We start from the raw sequence: 12,238 nt of genomic DNA, 5'->3' as shown, positions 1-12,238 counted from the left end.
CTACATGAACCTGAAATATCAGATGAATTAGGATATTTCTAGGTATACATTACATAAATGAAAAGAGAAAGTTTACTGTTATTTTCCAGTGAAACTCATGCCATTCTCACTCTAAAGTCTCAGATTGGAGACTATGTGATGTATGGTGTTGCCATGGATTTCTTGCTGACCACCGTATGAGACAGGTAGTAGCTACCTTGAAGCACCTACTATTTTTCCCCATTGGTTTACACTGTATCATACTTGTTTGATCCTGAGGTATTTCTCCTGGATAAGCTCCTGAGGATAGAGTTTCCTGGAACTCTGGATAGTATCTGATATTCTTTGTGAAATCAATTAGAAAATTCCTTAATGTTACAATCAATAATGTTGAATTCAAATGAAGCAATATATGTATTTGATAGCATGAAGTTGCCAGTATTAATATTCTCATTATAGAGAAAAGAGATATTAACTAATTTAGAAAGTAATGATTGTAATTCAGTTTTAATACAATTTAAAAGTAAAAACAATTTAGCTGCTCTTAATATAGTCTAATTTTTAGGTTCCAAGTTTTTTGTCTAATAGGAAAATTACATCTTGTATATGTCAGTCGAATAACATTAGAAAACTCAGTGCATTTTCTGTAATCTATATGAGTTTACATAAGTTACCTACTTATATATTTATAAATAGGATCTTAAATTCTTTTAATTATCTTTTAGTGCTTCTGCTTAAAACTGGGAATAGTATTATTTTCTTGCACAAAAATACCTTTTTTCAGTCTTTAGCTACTTCATAAATATTTATTCTTCTGTATTCTGAGATGTATATTAAAGCAAACTATTACCTGGCTCCCCATCTTTTTTTTCTGTTACCCTGCATCCACTCTGATATTCCTCTGTATTGAATCTACTTTCTTATCAAACATTCTCCCTTAACAATATCATTCATTTATTCATATAGGTTTTGTTATTATTATTATTTTTGTATTTCTGAGTCAGAGAGATCTTGGTTAGAATCTTAATTCTGCTACTATATGTGTGTGTGTGTGTGTGTGTGTGTGTGTGTGTGTATGGAAATTGTGTATGTAAGTACCTTTTACTTAAACACTTAGTGCTTTCTTTTTTTCATCTGCTAATTGGAGTGATATCAACATCCTTTTATAGTCATTGTATTAAGTGAAGTGATACTTATAAAGGACCCAAAATCTAAAAATCCACAGAAGTATTAGTTATGTTGTGCCTCCCATAGCTTCAATTATCAATATTACCAATGACTTACAGATATAAGTATATATATATAAGTATATATATATATATTAAAGAAAAAGAAGAATATATATTCTTTTTAATCTTTTTAAGGCTTTTCTGAGTGCAAGTCTAATATTTTAGAGGTGCTAACCTGACTTGTTTAAGTATCCTACTGGAATCTTAACTATAAACTATAGTTTATAATTAGAACTTTACACTAGTCACTCTTTGTATAGACAGATAGAGCCGTATGAGAGTATGCCTAAGACCAAATTAATGATTCCTGTAGCCTCCTTAAACATTGATTCTTCTGACATCTATGTTTATGTTAAACTACCATTGTTTTTCTCTTCTTTTTTTTTAAAAAATATTTATTTATTTATTTGAGAGAGAGAGAGAGAGTGAGCAAGAGAGATAGCATGAGCAGGGAGACAGGCAGAAGGAGAGACAAAAGCAGGCTCACCACTGAACAGGGAGCCTGATGTGGGGGTTGATCCCTGGACTGCAGGATTATGACCTAAGGCAAAGGCAGACACTTAACTGACTGATCCACCCAGGTGCCCCTGTTTTTCTTTTCTTTAAAATCTCCTGAGAGGAGGGGCGAGATGGCTGAAGAGTAGGGTCCCCAAGTCACCTGTCCCCACCAAATTACCTAGATAACCTTCGAATCATCCTGAAAATCTACGAATTCGGCCTGAGATTTAAAGAGAGAACAGCTGGAATGCTACAGTGAGAAGAGTTCGCGCTTCTATCAAGGTAGGAAGACGGGGGAAAAAGGAATAAAGAAACAAAAGGCCTCCAAGGGGGAGGGGCCACGCGAGGAGCCGGGCTGAGGCCGGGGCGAGTGTCCCCAGGACAGGAGAGCCCCGTCCCGGAGGAGCAGGAGCTGCACCGACCTTCCCCGCGGAAAGGCCTCCCGGGGAATTGGAGCAGGATCCCCGGAAAGGCGGGGATGCCCTCGGGCTCCCTGGGACAGTAACAGAGGAACTGCGCCCCGGGAGATGCGCCGAGCTCCCTAAGGGCTGCAGCGCTCGGCGGGACCCGGAGCAGCTCGGAGGGGCTCGGGCGGCGGCTCCGCGGAGGGGGCTGCGGGGCGGGAGCACGAATTCAACAGCGCAGGCCCCGGAGCACAGGGCGCCGGGACCCAGCCCAGGATCCGGCCTCCCCCCGGAACAGGCAGAGGCCGGGAGGGCCCAGGACAGCAAGGACGCTCCTGCCTGGAACTGAGCAGATCAGCGGCCCCGCCCCGGAGCCCCCAGGCCCTGCAGACGGAGAGCCCCGGAGCTACTGCGGTAGCTGACTCCAGGGCTGCAGAGCTGGCCCCGCCACTGTGGCTTCCTCCCGGGGCCTCACGGGGTGAACAACCCCCACTGAGCCCTGCACCAGGCAGGGGGAGAGCAGCTCCCCCAAGAGCTAACACCTGAAAATCAGCACAACAGGCCCCTCCCCCAGAAGACCAGCTAGATGGACCAGTTCCAGGGGAAGTCAAGGGACTTCCAGTATACAGAATCAGAAGATGTTGTTGTTTTTTTTCTTTTTGATTTCTGTTTGCTTCCTCCACCCTTTTTTTCCCTTTCTTTCTTTTTCTTTCTTTCTCTTCTCCTTCTCTCTTTTTTTTCTTCCTTTTTTCTTTTTTTCTTTTTCTCTTTTCTTTCCTTCTTTCTCTCCTCTCTTTTTCTCCTTTTCCCAATACAACTTGTTTTTGGCCACTCTGCACTGAGCAAAATGACTAGAAGGAAAACCTCAACTCAAAGGAAAGAATCAGAAACAGTCCTCTCTCCCACAGACTTACAAAATTTGGATTACAATTCAATGTCAGAAAGCCAATTCAGAAGCACTATTATACAGCTACTGGTGGCTCTAGAAAAAAGCATAAAGGACTCAAGAGACTTCATGACTGCAGAATTTAGATCCAATCAGGCAGAAATTAAAAATCAATTGAATGAGATGCAATCCAAACTAGAAGTCCTAATGACGAGGGTTAATGAGGTGGAAGAACGAGGGAGTGGCATAGAAGACAAGTTGATGGCAAAGAGGGAAACTGAGGAAAAAACTGACAATTAGAAGACCATGAGGATAGATTAAGGGAAATAAATGACAGCCTGAGGAAGAAAAACCTACATTTAATTGGGGATCCCGAGGGCGCCGAAAGGGCCAGAGGGCCAGAATATGTATTTGAACAAATCATAGCTGAAAACGTTCCTAATCTGGGAAAGGAAAAAGCCATTGAGATCCAGGAGATAGGGAGATCCCCCCCCTAAAATCAATAAAAACCATTCAACACCTCGACATTTAGTAATTAAGCTTGGAAACTCCAAAGATAAAGAGAAGATCCTTAAAGCAGCAAGAGACAAGAAATCCCTGACTTTTATGGGGAGGAGTATTGGGGTAACAGCAGACGTCTCCACAGAGACCTGGCAGGCCAGAGAGGGCTGGCAGGATATATTCAGAGTCCTAAATGAGAAAAACATGCAACCAAGAATACTTCATCCAGCAAGGCTCTCATTCAGAATGGAAGGAGGGATAAAGAGCTTCCAAGACAGGCAGGAACTGAAAGAATATGTGAACTCCAAACCAGCTCTGCAAGAAATTTTAAGGAGGACTCTTAAAAATTCCCCTTTAAGAAGGAGTCCAATGGAACAATCCACAAAAACAAGGACTGAATAGATATCATGATGACACTAAACTCATATCTTTCAATAGTAATTCTGAACGTGGATGGCCTTAATGACCCAATCAAAAGGTGCAGGGTCTCAGACTGGATAAAAAAGCAGGACCTATCTATTTGCTGTCTACCAGAGACTCATTTTAGACAGAAGGACACCTACAGCCTGAAAATAAAAGGTTGGAGAACCACTGACCATTCAAATGGTCCTCAAAAGAAAGGAGGGGTAGCCATCCTTATATCAGATAAACTAAAATTTACCCCGAAGACTGTAGTGAGAGATGAAGAGGGACAGTATTTCATACTTAAAGGATCTATCCAACAAGAGGACTTAACAATCATCAATATATATGCTCCGAATGTGGGAGCTGCCAAATATATCAATCAATTAATAACCAAAGTTAAGGTATACTTAGATAATAATACACTTATACTTGTTGACTTCAATCTAGCGCTTTCTACACTTGGTAGGTCTTCTAAACACAACATCTCCAAAGAAACGAGAGCTTTAAATGATACACTGGACCAGATGGACTTCACAGATACCTACAGAACTTTACATCCAAACTCAACTTAATACACATTCTTCTCAAGTGTACATGGAACTTTCTCTAGAATAGACCAGATACTGGGTCACATATTGGGTCTGAACCGATACAAAAGATTGGGATCGTCCCCTGCATATTCTCAGACCATAATGCTTTGAAATTAGAACTAAATCACAACAAAAAGTTTGGAAGGAGTTCAAACACGTGGAGATTAAGGACCATCCTGCTGGGATCCCTGGGTGGCGCAGTGGTTTAGCGCCTGCCTTTGCCCCAGGGCGCGATCCTGGAGACCCAGGATCGAATCCCACGTCGGGCTCCCGGTGCATGGAGCCTGCTTCTCCCTCTGCCTATGTCTCTGCCTCTCTCTCTCTCTCTCTGTGTGTGACTATCATAAATAAATAAAAATTAAAAAGAAAAAAAAGGACCATCCTGCTAAAAGATGAAAGAGCCAACTAGGAAATTAAGGAAGAATTAAAAAGATTCATGGAAACTAATGAAAATGAAGATACAACCATTCAAAATCTTTGGGATGCAGCAAAAGCAGTCCTAAGGGGGAAATACATCGCAATACAAGATTCCATCCAAAAACTGGAAAGAACTCAAATATAAAAGCTAACCTTACACCTAAAGGTGCTAGAGAAAAAACAGCAAATAGATCCTACACCCAGCAGAAAAATAGAGTTAATAAAGATTCGAGCAGAACTCAATGAAATCGAGACCCGAAGAATGGTGGAACAGATCAACAAAATCAGGAGTTGGTTCTTTGAAAGAATTAATAAGATAGATAAACCATTAGCCAGCTTGATTAAAAAGAAGACAGAGAAGACTCAAATTAATAAAATCATGAATGAGAAAGGAGAGAGATCGCTACCAACACCAAAGAAATACAAACGATTTTAAAAACATATTATGAACAGCTATACGCCAATAAATTAGGAAATCTAGAAGAAATGGACGCATTCCTGAAAAGCCACAAACTAGCAAAACTGGAGCAGGAAGAAATAGAAAACCTGAGCAGGCCAATAAGCAGGGAGGAAATTGAAGCAGTCATCAAAAACCTCCCAAGACACAAGAGTCCAGGGCCAGATGGCTTCCCAGGGGAATTCTATCAAACGTTTAAAGAAGAAACCATACCTATTCTAATAAAGCTGTTTGGAAAGATTGAAAGAGATGGAGTACTTCCAAATTCATTCTATGAGGCCAGCATCAGCTTAATTCCAAAACCAAACAAAGACCCCACCAAAAAGGAGAATTATAGACCAATATCCCTGATGAACATGGATGCAGAAATTCTCAATAAGATATTAGCCAATAGGATGCAACAGTACATTAAGAAAATTATTCACCATGACCAAGTCGGATTTATCCCCGGGACACAAGGCTGATTCAACACTCATAAAACAATGTGATTCATCATATCGCAAGAGAAAAAGCAAGAACCTTATGATCCTCTCATTAGATGCAGAGAAAGCATTTGACAAAATACAGCATCCATTCCTGATCAAAACTCTTCAGAGTGTAGGGATAGAGGGAACATTCCTCGACATCTTAAAAGACATTTTCGAAAAGCCCACAGCAAATATCATTCTCAATGGGGAAGCACTGGGAGCCTTTCCCCTAAGATCAGGAACAACAGGGAAGTCCACTCTCACCACTGCTATTCAACATAGTACTGGAAGTCCTAGCCTCAGCAATCAGACAACAAAAAGACATTAAAGGCATTCGAATTGGTGAAGAAGAAGTCAAACTCTCCCTCTTCGCCGATGACATGATACTCTACATAGAAAACCCAAAAGCCTCCACCCCAAGATTGCTAGAACTCATACAGCAATTTGGTAGCATCGCAGGAAACAAAATCAATGCCCAGAAGTCAGTGGCATTTCTATACCCTAACAATGAGACTGAAGAAAGAGAAATTAAGGAGTCGATCCCATTTACAATTGCACCCAAAAGCATAAGATACCTAGGAATAAACCTAACCAAAGACGTAAAGGATCTATACCCTAAAAACTATAGAACACTTCTGAAAGAAATTGACGAAGACACAAAGAGATGGAAAAATATTCCATGCTCATGGATTGGCAAAATTAATATTGTGAAAATGTCAATGTTACCCAGGGCAATTTACATGTTTAATGCAATCCCTATCAAAATACCATGGACTTTCTTCAGAGAGTTAGAACAAATTATTTTAAAATTTGTGTGGAATCAGGAAAGACCCCGAATAGCCAGGGGAATTTTATTTATTTATTTATTTATTTTATTTATTTATTTTTTTTGCCAGGGGAATTTTAAAAAAGAAAACCATCGCTGGGGGCATCACAATGCCAGATTTCAGGTTGTACTACAAAGCTGTGGTCATCAAGATAGTGTGGTACTGGCACAAAAACAGACACATAGATCAATGGAACAGAGTAGAGAACCCAGAAGTGGACCCTGAAATTTATGGTCAACTAATATTTGATAAAGGAGGAAAGACTATCCATTGGAAGAAAGACAGTCTCTTCAATAAATGGTGCTGGGAAAATTGGACATCCACATGCAGAAGAATGAAACTAGACCACTCTTGCACCATACACAAAGATAAACTCAAAATGGATGAAAGATCTAAATGTGAGACAAAGTCCATCAAAATCCTAGAGGAGAACACAGGCAACACCCTTTTTGAACTTGGCCACAGTAACTTCTTGCAAGATACATCCAGGAAGGCAAAAGAAACAATAGCAAAAATGAACTATTGAGACTTCACCAAGATAGGAAGCTTTTGCACAGCCAAGGGTACAGTCAACAAAACTAAAAGACAACCTACAGAATGGGAGAAGATATTTGCAAATGACGTATCAGTTAAAGGGCTAGTTTCCAAGGTCTATAAAGAACTTCTTAAACTCAACACCAAAGAAACAAACAATCCAATCATGAAATGGGTAAAAGACATGAAGAGAAATCTCACAGAGGAAGACATAGACATGGCCAACACGCACAGGAGAAAGTGTTCTGCATCACTTGCCATCAGGGAAATACAAATCAAAACCACAGTGAGATACCACCTCACACCAGTGAGAATGGGGAAAATTAACAAGGCAGGAAACCACAAATGTTGGAGAGGATGTGGAGAAAGGGGAACCCTCTTATACTGTTGGTGGGAATGTGAACTGGTGCAGCCACTCTGGAAAACTGTGTGGAGGTTCCTCAAAGAGTTAAAAATAGACCTGCCCTACGACCCAGCAATTGCACTGTTGGGGATTTACCCCAAAGATGCAGATGCAATGAAACACTGGGACCCCTGTACTCCAGTATTTATAGCAGCAATGTCCACAATAGCCAAGCTGTGGAAGGAGCCTCAGTGTCCATCGATAGATGAATGGGGAAAGAAGATGTGGTTTATGTATACAATGGAATATTACTCAGCCATCAGAAACGACAAATACCCACCATTTGCTTTAAGGTGGATGGAACTGGAGGGTATTATGCTGAGTGAAATGAGTCAATCGGAGAAGGACAAACATTATATGTTCGCATTCATTTGGGGAATATGAATAAGGGTGATAGGGAATAGAAGGGAAGGGAGAAGAAATGGGTAGGAAATATCAGAAAGGGAGAGAGAACATAAAGACTCCTAACTCTGGGAAATGAACTAGGGGTGGTGAAAGGGGAGGAGGACGGGGGGATGTGTGAATGGGTGACGTGCACTGAAGGGGGCACTTGACGGTTTGAGCACTGGGTGTTATTCTGTATGTTGGCAAATTGAACACCAATAAAAAATAATTTATTATTTACAAAAAAAGAAAAAAATAAAATCTCCTATATTTTCTCTTTCACATCTCACATTCAATAATTTATGGATTACTTAATTAATGTCTCTATTATATTATTGCCATTTCAGCTGACTAGGAAGGCAAATACATTGAATATTTTAGATTTTTTTATAATGTTAATTGTGATGTTAATGAAGCTATTCAAAGAGTGGCCATTGTATCAAATGGAAGCTACAATGCCCTTCATACCTCACACTGCTATTTTGAGATTTAATTGGTAGATATGAATATATGGCAAGAGAACAAGATAAATGCGGAGGCATAGTGGTTAATTCAAAACTCTTGTTTGCTAATGAGAGAAGATACAAGGTTAAATTGGTTTCAGAAAAATTAAGGGTAGTGGTTCTTATTGGTTCATGTAATTAAAAAGTATAGAGATAGAAGTTTCCTCGGGCATAGTTGGGTCTGGTACTCAAATGGTATTATAAGGGCTCATTCTTTCCATCTGCGTCTCTTTGCTCTTCTTTCCTCTCTGTAAGTTTTCGTTTTCAAGAAGGGTCCTCTAAAGGTAACATTACTTCTTTCTGCAGCTCCTGGGACAGATTTTTACTTTTTCAGTAAATCCAATGAAGTTAATCAAAATCAAAATAACAAAAAGTGATACCTGAATGTCACTGGCTTTGACTAGTGTAGCTCATTTGACATGAAGCAATTGCTGTGTGTCCAGGAGTATTTGATGGTAGGATTGACTAGAACCAGATTATAGGACAAACATTGGGGCAGAATGTGAAGGTGAGAGGGGAAGGGTGATTCTGTACTTAAAATACGGCTGTCGTTGGTAAAAGAAGTCAGGGGTAGATGCTACGAAGTCAAAACAAGAGATGGTTAGCATACATAGTAATATCACCATTAATTTTAAAAGTCAGAATTCTTTATTATATTCAAACCATAGACATTTAAATACGATATTAAAGTACAATTATGCATATCTTTTTCTTCTTGTTTCAAATGTTTTTCACTTAATTTTATTTCATATTTTCTGATTTAGCTATGCTGTTGAGAGGTCCTATAACTCGGTTGTTTGGAATTCAGGCCTTGTGTGGGTTTTGTTTTTGAAACTTTCTTAACCACTCTTTCTTTTCGATGCAGAAGTTACCATATGTACCATATAGTGAAATGCCTGAAACACAATAAAAAGGAAATAATATTTAAAAATTATACTTTTTACAACCAATATATTAGGGAAATATCCATATAACATTTTTATAGATGAAATTACCAAAACTCACAAACCAAATGGTATTGGTTTTGTGTTTTTGGATTTCCCATTAGGAAATAGAATAATCTGCCAATATAATCCTGAGATATTAGAATGTTGTAAGTTGAGATAGTATCTTTAAATATCTGGTATTTTATTTAAATTCAGGATGGAATTGTTTCTCTAAGTAAAATTTCCCCTTTAATTATACAGGCTTCACATGATCAATTCATAAACCAGTGTGTCTTTGAAACATAGGACTTGTTAGAGTCATGTAATTCAGGATTCAGCAATTCTCTTGCTAAGAACTGTAATAAATCATCAGTATATGGGCTTCGGAATACATAAGATTGTACAGGAGACAGAATATATATGACAATATTTTTGAGAATCTTATAATCCAGATGAAGAGGTAAAACACACACCTGAAAAAATAAAACTCAGTATAAAAGCAGCAGATGTTATTTATCAATATAAGATCTGGATTTTGGTTAGACATATGATTATCTAAAGTTAGGTCAGCCTTATTTATATATCTGGCCCCTATGGTGGTAGAGGCCAATACTTTGCCAAACCACGAAACTAAGATGGCTGTGGTGGTTCCAGCAGCAGCAGCAGCCGCTATGGCAATGGCAGAGGGTTTTAATTACTACCAGGAAACAGAGCTTAACAGGAGAGGAGAGCCAGAGAAGTGACAGGGAAGCTACAGGTTACAATAGATTTGTGAACTCAGTCAAGCATAGTGGTGGCAGGGCCCAGCTGCTATAAAGAAATGTTTTATTTTTTATTTTTTAATGAATTTATTTTTTATTGGTGTTCAATTTGTCAACATACAGAATGACACCCATTTTTCATCCCATCAAGTGCCCACCTCAGTACCCGCCACCCAGTCACCCCCATCCCCTGCCCACCTCCCCTTCCACCACCCCTAGTTCATTTCCCAGAGTTAGGAGTCTTTCATGTTCTGTCTCCCGTTCTGATATTTCCCATTTATTTTTCTCCTTTCCCCTTTATTCCCTTTCAGTATTTTTTATATTCCCCAAATGAATGAGACCATATAATGTTAACTTATTGACTTATTTTCACTCAGCATAATACCCTCTAGTTCCATCCACGTCGAAGCAAATGGTGGGTATTTTTCGTTTCTAATGGCTGAAGTAATATTCCATTGTATACATAAACCACGTCTTTAATGAAATGTTTTAGACAAAACTCATGGGTATGGGCAAAAAACTCTAGGACTCTATTTGTGACTAATTGTATAACAGGTTATTTTAGTTTCTGTTCTGTGGAAAATGTAAAGCATTCCAAAAAAGGGTTTCAACGTAGATTTTTTTTTTGCTTGTACCCATGGTGTTGACTGCTAAATGTCAAAGTCTGATCATGATGCTGAATAAATGTGTCTTTAAAAAAATTAAAAAAAAAAACACTCAAGATCCCAGCTTACAAAAACTTATAAAATACAATCTTATGAAACTTATGAAAATATAAATTTATGAAAATAAAGCTAGTATACTGGCCATAATAATGCCATTGTATTGATATATCCCTTTAGAATGTAGGAAACATTTTATGATTGAAATATTTGTATTTTAAAAATTGTCATGTATTCAGTTTTTAGACACGACACCATTCAACAAGGAAAAAAATAAGAATTAGGAATTCCTATTAGGGATAAAGTATAAATTTGTCTGAATAGCAAATAATAGGGAGAAAATAGCTAGTCTTTTAGGAAGAAAAGCTACATACTGAGCTCTGCAGTGGAAAAATATCAGAACTTTTCTCTTGTTGATATATATCAAGTTCATACTATCTTGGAAAATAAAGGCATGGATTTTACTTTAGTTTTTAGCCTGATAGGTAGCTAACTACCATGGAAAGAATAACTCCTTGAAAAATAGAAAAAATCTATACGATCCAAAAAGGGCCCATACAATTTTCAAATAATTTGATCATAAACATAGAATGTTGAGATCAAAGCTTTGAGTATGAAGCCTTATAAATAAAATGGTAATATTAAAAATATGTCCATATATCTAGCCACTCAGCATGTTACTCAAATTTCTCAAATCACAGTTATGAGAAAATGAGTGCTTCATGAGATGTATATAAAATTCAAACTCTGAAGATATTAAAAGAGTAGTACTTCCTTAATAGGTTATGCATTTTATTTTGTTTTTTTCATTAGAAATGTATTTGTTGAAATTCATGTACTTTGTGCATACCATGGCTTGGTATCTGAAGTAAAGGGATTTTATGGCCATTATCAACTTATAAATAAAGAGGTAAAAGGAAGAGAGATATAATTCTATTTTTTTGTTTTATTCCCATGTGATTGTTTTATTTTATATAGAGAACTAAACTTACGTAAACATGTTGTCATTCATGCAAAGTTTCAAGGCCTCCTTGTAACAATGCTTGTAATAATGTCATTGACCTGAAAAAGGTTCTTTGAGCTACTTCTCAAAGGGCACAGATGCTATCATTTAGTACCAAATGTCTTAATCTTTTAAGAATGGTAAAACCTATTTTATTTTTAGAGAATCCTTGACACAAATTAAAGTTCTATTATCTCTTTTTATTTTAGTTTTATCTGAATGAATAAATGTAAGTATATTAAATTTGGAAAAGTTGAAGTCCTCTCTAATATTACCTATAAAGTTGTTACAGAAGCTGTCTTTCAAAAAAACTCAGAGTGTAGTCAGGGAGACACATGCTATTTGATTAATTACAACAAGAAATGCAAGATTGTGGATGTGACAATGGCTATACTGTTAGAG

At 38.0% G+C, this 12,238-nt stretch overlaps 1 protein-coding gene across 5 annotated transcripts in view; it reads left to right on the top strand.

Annotated features, from left to right (window-relative positions):
• The window catches only part of CCSER1 (coiled-coil serine rich protein 1), a 1,368,919-nt gene that overhangs the window by 330,286 nt on the left and 1,026,395 nt on the right, over nucleotides 1-12,238 (top strand). The gene's annotated exons all lie outside the window — the stretch shown is intronic.

This window comes from Vulpes vulpes, chromosome 4, assembly GCF_048418805.1.
Source record: "Vulpes vulpes isolate BD-2025 chromosome 4, VulVul3, whole genome shotgun sequence".
Taxonomy (NCBI): domain Eukaryota; kingdom Metazoa; phylum Chordata; class Mammalia; order Carnivora; family Canidae; genus Vulpes; species Vulpes vulpes.
Note: the sequence above shows the minus strand (reverse complement) of the source record. Positions and strands in the feature narration are given on the sequence as shown.